This window comes from Apostichopus japonicus, chromosome 2 (genome assembly GCF_037975245.1).
Source record: "Apostichopus japonicus isolate 1M-3 chromosome 2, ASM3797524v1, whole genome shotgun sequence".
In the NCBI taxonomy this organism is placed as follows: domain Eukaryota; kingdom Metazoa; phylum Echinodermata; class Holothuroidea; order Aspidochirotida; family Stichopodidae; genus Apostichopus; species Apostichopus japonicus.
The window spans coordinates 1906707-1916838 of record NC_092562.1 but is presented as its reverse complement, the minus strand read 5'-3'; the positions used below and the strand labels follow the sequence as shown (position 1 = coordinate 1916838).

Here is a 10132-nt window from a genome sequence, read left to right as displayed (position 1 = left end):
AGAGTTTTGGTATTTTGTTTGCTTTGTTGGTCTTGATCTTTCTTTCTACAAAGAAATTGGAAATTATCGTTTTTTGGATTATGCACTATAGTGAAACTATATACATATATATATATATATATATATATATATATATATATATATATATATATATATATATATATATATTATAATTTGTGTTTAATAACCATAATAGAACGTAAAATAATAAACAAAACTAATTAAATGATTATTCAACTTGCTAAGGAATCGTTAACGATTGATTTATAATAAGGAAAGAATAACTTATTGCATACATATTCAATATATATATATATATATACTTACTCTATATATATATACTTACTCTATATATATATATATATATATACTTTATATATATATACTTACTCTATATATATAATTACTCTGAGTAACAACTTTTAGTGTTCCACTAGTCTCAACTAGTCTCCAACTATATATATCTTTATGTATATAACTCTCTCAAAATGCATTTACATGTTCAGCCGTTTTTCTTTGGTCCATTTTACCGCCGTCGGTCTTCGTTCGTTGGTCGTCAGTTGCCTCGGTCCCTTCGGGTACTGTCGTTTCTTCGGGTACTGTCGTTTCTTCGGGCACAGTCGTTTCTTCTCTGTAGCTAGATATGTGGCGAACTCCTACAACAAATACACTATAATAATTAATATGGCATTTATTTAACGATATGAGAGAGAGGGGTGGGGTTGCGGGGGGGGGGGTATTACTGACCGTTAGTTGAAATCCGAAATTTCAATATCCTCTAGCTTACTCTTCAAAGTAGATGTTGTTTCCAGATTAATGCTTGCTAATTATTGATCAATTACAAAGAAACGGGTAATAGCAGGAATTAAATCATTTTCATTTTCGGTAAGTGTTATTTTCGGCTGGTGTTAATTTGGATATAACTTTTAAATTACCCGAGCATGATTTTTACTGATATCTATATTTTCTTGGAAATATGTTGCATCATTTTGAATTTATGTTATACCAACATCATCTCATCAGCAAAATGGCATGGTGTTACGTAATATCGTCGAATCTGAACGAGATCCTATCAGCTTGCAGGATTTGAATTTTACAAAGTACAAACAAATTCTGATTTCACTCAACGCTTGAAATTTTGTCTCCAGCTGTGTCATGTTGGATAATTTTAGGCAGAATTCTTGTATATGTTATGATTCAAGAAAAAATTTGATTTAAAAACAAAAAATGTGCTAGATGCGTGAAAAGTTCCGGTTGTTAAGGCTCAATTTTGATGATGGCTGTTCCTCAGCGCAAGACTAAATGTTAATATTAATCCATTGTTTTATAACATTCTAATATCTCAACCAAAACATGTTCTTTTATTATCATATAAACAACATTATCATCATTCGATGACATTCAAAACCATTTGCCCTTGAATTAATTTTTTAAATATTCAAAACATGTAATTTTAGCCCATAAATGTCTTATGCTTTACAATTGGGTTTGGTGTTGCATCCGAGGAATTGACCTAATAGACTGTGCATTATAGACTATACAGCCCAGTCACTTTACTTGATGAGCCGCAGTTTCATTTTATTCAAATTCACAAAATTAAATTGGCCAGAGAAGTACAACTTGGGATGATAACCCGCATGATAACAATGGGTTTTAATGCATACAATTTTCCTTTTATTTAGCATTATTAACATAAAGAAAATTAGAGTTGGAAAAGTTTCACTTTTTTATTGGGGGGGGGGATTTTGATATCGAAAAATTCTGAATTTAAGAAAAAAATTAATGGCCCCACACAGCTGTTTTAAGTCTTTTATCGAATCGATGGGCTTAAAGGAGCATTCAGTTTTTTTTGTTTCAGCTACGAGGTGTACATTTTAAGGAGTAAAATAATCGAGATGTATCCATGGTAACGTTAGATTTGCATACAAAACAACTGATATTTGTATTAGACTTTCAATCCAGTCGTTCTATATTCGACTTTTTGTATGACACATAACATGCACGTCATCCTAGAAAGGGAATATCCACTGGCAGAAAGTGTTACAGTTATTGACAAGAAAAATACATTCTGTACGGTTATGCATATTGAAAACAGTATTGTGTCCCTATATATAGCACACGTGACATGGTTGATCGAACGTAACCTATTTTGATATGGCTCAGCAATTTCTTACTCCAGAAAAACTAGGTGGTTTTGAAATTTCATTACTGTAGATGTTTTCAAAGGCCGCGATAAGTTCCTAGTTTATATCTTCGACCCTGTCGTCTTTATCATTTATCCTCAAAATGTGATTCATTTGAACCTTTTTTTACTACAAATGACAAGATTCCCTGAATTTAGAATATCATCAAAAAAAAAAAATGTAACTTATTTAGAATTTTTATTTCCTCCATAGATAGAGAAATAGATAAATGATTTAAATGGAATAAAGACAAAAAACGCATTATTTTTCAGCTCATTTTCATGGTGACATCATTCGCTCTGCTTTTTGCACGATACAATCAGAAAATATCTCCAAATATGACTCCTCCACCCCCCCCCCCCCCTTCCAAATGCATCTTCATTCTTCGCCTGACAAATTTCTAGTAAATTAACCAAGCAATTAACCTTACTTTTGCAGTCTCTTTCCCTCTAACTCTCATACATAAAAATTTGTTTTAAAAAGTACCCCCCCCCCCAAAAAAAAAAACAGTCCTCTTCACTTAATTAGTTTAATAACGGTTCCCGAAAGAAATGAAACGCACTGCCTAAACAAATGATATATTATCCACAATAATTTTTTTTTCTCTTTTTTTTTTGAAGAAAATTTGTTTTTTTTTTCTCGAGATACACATTTTGACAGTAAGGAGACGTAACGAGGAGTTGAAGTACCCGGAGCAGACAGCCTCATGTCGGCTCAAGATTCAACTCGCTATAGTTGTCCGGTTTGATGTCCCTGTGAAGCTCAGCTTACCACTGGCAGACGAGTGAAAAGTGAATGAAACATAATATTCATAATCAATATACGAATAAAGAAAAGGAGGTTCTCTCCTCCTTATTATTGTAATTTTATTAAATATCAAGTGGTTTATACGAGATATATTGTCAGGATCATGTAAAAAGTTTTGTTTATTTAATTTTCTTTTATTTATGTTCTTTTTTCTTCAATAAATCGTCTTCTTTAGGTATTCTGTTTCACAAATTCGAACAACAATGAGACACATTTGTAATACTTGAATAAACAATGAGTGTTTTCATTATGGAAAACTGGAGCCCCGTATTAGTTAAGTCAACAACTTGGAAAAATATATAGTCCATAGAATGTGTGATAGTTGAAGAAGAAGGGAAAAAAACACACGCACACACACACATATGTGACATATCTGTAGCCTTATGCATTATATGTCACGTTAATACATACTATAAAGTAAGACGTCAAAGTCAACAACTTTATATCAACTGTATATATCAACTTATTTTGATTTAAAATATGAAGTTCATGGTATAGGTTTCTCCATAGTAATTAATAATTACTATCTGTTGATCTGTTAACGACTTACAAGATATCTGTCAGTACTAATCTCATTATCTGCTTGAAATGATGACTTTAATAGTCAGTATTTATTCTAATATGTGATTCACACAGAGATTACAGTAACTATACTGTAAATCTTAAAACTTTGTACCACAGTAAAATCTTGATTGTGCTGGAAAAAAAATCTGATAAATCGGTAGCATGTGCTATTAGGTTTAATGTAAGAACTGAGGATATGTGTAATCCCAACAAATCCCAAACAACTTGATCTGTTGGAATTACACATATCCTCAGTTCTTATTGAAATCCTAACAGCACATGCTACCGATTTATAGCACGATCCAGTTTATACTTTGGTACAATACAAGCCACCTCATATTGAAACAGATATTGGAATTAGCTTTTAATGACTTTCTGGTGAAAATCGTTTATTCTTTTCTTGACAAAGTTAACCAGAAAGGGTCAATGGATTATGCTAGAATGATGCCCAGAATTTGCTAGGAATAAGACCAGCAGTGGAAGATGTTTAATAAACCTACTTCGAGAACTATACATGCAGACAATTCCTGAATTTCGCTTTGCATTCATTTTAAAACTAAATTTCAGACGAGACAGCAGTATTTACTCATAGACCTTGCGTCAGTCCATCAACATGTCTCTCCGAAAATTACCGAAACTGTTACAAGATTCTTGTTAGCTTGGGATATCAATCTGGGGGCGCCATATTCGATTAAGCCGTTGTTTCATGCTTGTTTTGATATTTAACTGTACTTTTGAGGACAGTATTTCACCTCTGGTGCCCCTGTCGGACCTTTAAACGCTCACTTAACCTAGTTTTACATCACATCTCATTCTTATCCTCCTCATAGAGAAAAAGTATAAACAAAAAAAAAATCTACCGCAACCTCTCAATGCGTTGTGTATAAGCCTGTCCAACCGATTTAATGTATGACCGGTTTTGAAAATAATGTTTACTCAGTATCTCACAAGGTTTGACTAACACGTAGTCTCAAAAATTATATTTCGTCTCAAAATTCCCCTGGGGAGATCCAAATGATTGCTGGCAAAACTGGGGCAATGTAAGCCGTATAACACTTCCTGACCTAAATCGGCAAACACATGGAAAATACCGCAGCATAACTCGACGAGAGAGCATCTGGTTGGTGAAGAAAACAGAGATAAAAAAGAGATAGAGAGAGAGAGAGGCAGGGAGAGAGACGGAGTAGGTGGAGGGTTCGTTCACTGCCGTATATAGAGAGGGGATGTGTAGCGCTAATTAGAGCGTGAATAACTTACAGAAAGAGGCTTAACTTTAAACTGGGTCCTCGTCCAAATAGGTCGGCCGTATCTGCTTTAATTGAATCGTGGCCATACTAAATAGACATAGTGATAACCTCGGTTCACTCACTCACTCACAGTTCTATTCTCCTCTTAACAAATCTCTCCCTGTTAAAGCTTATGCGATAGATGGAGCTGTTCAGTGGATTTAACTTTTAACTGCAGCATGAGCAAAAACAAAATTAAAGAAATACAGGAAAATAAACGTACGTAATATCTTCTCTGAAGCACAAGGGAATGTAGGTCGTTTAAAATAAACGAGAGATTAAAGAATGCTTAAAAATAATATGTACAAAACTTGGCAATATTATATTATATAGCCTATATATACATATATATATATATGTATTCATAAGTACATGTTTGTATATATATATATTATTAATATTATTCCTTGCAATATTATTGGTGAAAACAATTAAATTACTGTGAGCTTAAAAAGACTTTAAAGGCTAAAACTTGTTATCGTCTCCGAAATATTGTTATTTATGGGGTTTTTTTCTATTTCTCGTTTATAATTTTATTAGTCTTCTTCTTCGTTTTTTTTTTGTCAAGGGGATTCGACGGAGCTATTACTATTTCAAACAATTTTCACTGAATTAAGAAATTAAATATTTATGGTCTCAAGGGTGCTCATGGTTCGGTAAGCAGTCGGGTGGAGAGAATTATATCATTATCATTTTTTTTGGCTCTTCTTGGTGACGTAAAGGAACAGACCATTGCAGCTGGGCTTCTATATATATATATATATATATATATATATATATATATATATATATATATATATATATATATATATATATATACATATATATTATCATTATCATTATTATAATTATTATTATATTAAATTTATCAAATTTGTTACACTCATAATTAAAACAAATATTACTATAAGGATTATCAACTGTTCAACAACTTTCCTCAGAAATACTTTACTAATATTTTCATTAATAGTTTATGATGTCCGTAGAAATATGTCCTTACTGCAGACATCACAAACAGAGAATGGATTAAATCACACACATACACACACACGCACATAAACACATCCAAAACAAAACTTCTCTTTCAGTTTTATGCCGTTATATACCGTAAATTGTCTGCTACGTCAATTCTTAACAGTGTTAAAATATTTACGTCAGGAAAATTCCTTTAATTCTCCACGATAGTATAATAGAAAGAGTAAATCTGCCTTCCTCTGTCTTGTTTTATACCGAGAAAGATAGTTTCAGCCAAAGGGAAACGTTATGGGACTTTATTTTCGTGCGTCATAATAAGGTCACACAAGGAAAGTGTAGTTTGTATTAGGTTAATAGTAGCTAGCCTTAGCACAAAACAACAATTTATCTATAAATATTAGAAAGGTCTGGTAAGTGAATCTAGGTTATTTAATCTAATTTTTTTCCCCCATCGACCTACCAAAAGCAATCAGTATCTTCGTCTTCTCTCTATGTCTCTCGTTTACTGTAGAAACAAGGGACGCTACATTGATCAAAATATTGACTTTGGTACTGTTGAGGGATTACGTTTAATTTACCAAATATATATGTAGACACATCACTTAATGGATATGATATGATATTATATTCCTTAAGAAATCACAAGGTATATTTTAAAAGTAGGTCGCGTTGATAATTAATTTGAAACAAGTTATTAAGTAGGCCTCTATATAATGAGTAATAGGTTTTGGTACACAGTACGTAATAATTTAAATGTATGTGTGTGTGTATGTATAGGTAATGTATGGGCAACACTGAGTATATGGAACATTGCTATAGCACAGAGATGCAATGCAGCTGATGTTACTAAATGGCAACACCAAAGAACGAGTATTGCGAAGTCCGTCGCTGAATTCAGATATGACTAAATGTATATGTGGGGAAGGAACAATGGATTTCTTTTCTTTTCTTTTCTTTTCTTTTCTTTTCTTTTCTTTTCTTTTCTTTTCTTTTCTTTTCTTTTCTTTTCTTTTCTTTTCTTTTCTTTTCTTTTCTTTTCTTTTCTTTTCTTTTCTTTTCTTTTCTTTTCTTTTCTTTTCTTTTCTTTTCTTTTCTTTTCTTTTCTTTTCTTTTCTTTTCTTTTCTTTTCTTTTCTTTTCTTTTCTCAAGAACTTTTTGCTTTAGTTTACTGTTCTTTTCTCAAGAACTTTTTGCTTTAGTTTACTGTTCTTTTCTCAAGAACTTTTTGCTTTAGTTTACTGTTCTTTTCTCAAGAACTTTTTGCTTTAGTTTACTGTTCTTTTCTCAAGAACTTTTTGCTTTAGTTTACTGTTCTTTTCTCAAGAACTTTTTGCTTTAGTTTACTGTTCAAATATCGTATCACCAGATGGTGACACTATAACGCAAACTCCAGCTATAAATTGAGTGTACTAAACATGATGACGTCATATCATACAAAATTGTCATTGGATTCGCATTAACAGAAGAAGTACGTAATTGAGAAATAAACAGTCTAATTTGTGGGTTAACTGTTATTCCTGTTCTCTCCATTAAAGTATATGGTTTGTGCTCCGTGATTTTGTTGTTGTACGTGCGTGGAATAAATTAAAGGTATAGAGGCTGGGGGAGGGGGTGGGGGGAATGGTTTACGTATTACCATACTAACGACATTAATGTGAGAATGTGTGAAGCAGAAAGGCGCGTTATATTGCTAACATTATATTACGTAATCCGTTTCTACTTGTTTACTTTCGTTACCCGTGAAACGTTGTGAAGTAATCTTATCTCGGCCAATTTGATTGACATGGTCATGGATTGGTCATGGACATGGACATGGTCATGGACATGGTCATGGATTGGTCATGGACATGGTCATGGACATGGTCATGGTCATGGACATGGACATGGTCATGGACATGGTCATGGATATGGTCATGGACATGGTCATGGATATGGTCATGGACATGGACATGGACATGGAACGGAACATGGACTTGCATGTGGATATGTGCATTGGCTAAGACATGAACTCAGACATAAATGTTAACAAGGGCATAAACATGCACATGGATTTGGACATTGATATGAACATGGGCATGGACATGAATATGATTATAAATATGGACATGGATATAATGCATGGATATGGATATGGACACGGGTATGTGCGTGAACGTGGAGGTGGACATGGGTATGGACATAGACTGAGACATAGAGAGAGAAATAGACAGAGATGGATGATGGATTTGGACATGAATATGATTATGGATATTGGCATTGGTGTAGACACGGACTCGGGCATGGAAATGGACATGGGCATATATATATATATATATATATATATATATATATATATATATATATATATATATATATATATATATATATATATATATATATATATATAATATATATATATTTATATATATACTTGGGCATGGACATGGTGGACAACAACATAGTCCCTAAGCCACTCAAATTAAACTAAACAGAGAGACAGATAGAGTAATGGATGAAAGCAAATAATGAAACGGATATTTAGCAAAGAACAACTTCATGAACAAAATATTGTAGATAGAACCGTGGTCAAAAACAACAAATTCTTGAGCAATAAACCTTTCCGGCATTAAGAGGTTTGATAATAATAATTTACCATAGTTTATAATGATTATTTTATATTTAAATCTGGAAGAATTAGCCTTTTTAAGATTAAACCAGAATACGTCTGTACTTTCTCTTTTCTTACCTGCGGGAATGATTTGATTTTTAAGACTTTTGCACTTTCTTTAACAAATATACAGTAATTGTGTTATTATTTTGCAATGTTAATAGCGACAGCATTTACATATTCATTAAAAATTGCAGCGTCATCTACAGAAAAGCTTAATCCACCAGGCTTAATTTTCGCAAGGAAATTTTTGAGTATCTTTTTAGAGTAAAATCTCGAGAAATGCATTCAAATATAAATCTCTTTTTTAGTAATAAGAAGCAGTAAATATGTCTTTGTTTTATCGATAGTTGAAATAATTCGTTTTAATTGAGATAAATACTACTTTTTGTATAATTGTCATCGTTATTATTATTATTACTACTGTTCGGTAGATTTTATGGTAATGTAAATTTCATCGTTATGCCTATTTTATCTATATGTCTCTTTATGTTCCATAAAATCCCCTGCATAATGTGGGTTTTGCAACTTGTTCAACCCAAAGTATAAATCTATGTATATCAACACACATCATATATATATATATATATATATATATATATATATATATATATATTTATATATATATATATATGTATATATATATATAGATATATATGTGTATATATATGTATATATATATATACATATACATATACATAAACATATACATATACATAAGGTACCTCACTCACATTGAGATGGTTTTAAAAGTGGTCGGATGTTAACTAGGCTAATGAATTTCCAACCAATCTCAGATTAGGTTTTACGTTATTGGTTATAATTCAGAAACTCGGGCGGTTTACCAAACAGCGAGGGTTGTTTACAATCTTTGATATCCAATAAACACTTTGACACCTTGGTCATCTTATCAGTAAATCTAAGCAAATGTGTAGGAGGAGAGAGAGCAAAAACAGGAGAAGCCAAGAATAAAACTACTAGAAATAGCAAAAGGTGACGAATAGAGCTTAAAGCGATATACTCATTAGAAATAAAAGTGCTGATTGTAGTGTAAAATATATAATATTACCTTATTACCGAAGTAATAATTACGGATATGTTTTCCAAGAGATTGTGCCCAAACCTCAGGGAGTTAGTTTTCCGGCCACGTTCTCAGAAAAGGTGTTTTTCATTCTTTCTTTTAGCATTTTATTCCTAATTTCCCGGGGTTTGTATTGGTCTACTTATCTTACCAAAGAGACTTATTAATCGAAACATCCCTGCTTGTTGATTTATTCACCACTTGAACGTTAACTATTGAGCATAATTCATGATTCCATATGATTCTAAGAGGGGTTTTTTCGCAATAAATTTCGATGTTCCCTTTGTGTGTGTATGTGTGTGCGTCTGTGCGTGCATTAATTTGTAATTACTTTTAGACTTTATCTGAATTCAGGCAGCCGTTTCTTCAAGCTGATATAATTCATTATAAATGATGAGTGTTCTGGAATTTTCGTATTAAGTGATATCTGCATGTATTTCAAAAATGAACTGTAAGATATGTTAACACTCGAAATTGTGTGGATACAAAAGTTCAATCGTAAATTCAATTGAAATGTAACGTGTCTGGCGTCAGAAATAATACTTTCAAGGTTTTTGACGGTGAGGCGTAAACATCTGCAACCTTTGCT

General features: G+C 32.3%; 1 long non-coding RNA gene across 3 annotated transcripts in view; it reads right to left on the bottom strand.

Annotated features, from left to right (window-relative positions):
* Window positions 1-412: 412 nt before the first annotated feature.
* LOC139972630 (uncharacterized) overlaps window positions 413-10132 on the bottom strand; it is a 190469-nt gene continuing 180749 nt past the window's right edge. For 2 of the 3 annotated variants that reach the window (XR_011795040.1, XR_011795058.1), the window contains one exon: window positions 413-656. This is a non-coding gene — a long non-coding RNA (uncharacterized lncRNA). Of the gene's footprint in view, window positions 657-4326; window positions 4672-10132 lie in introns of those variants that run through there. The other variant, XR_011795052.1, reaches the window with a different exon arrangement.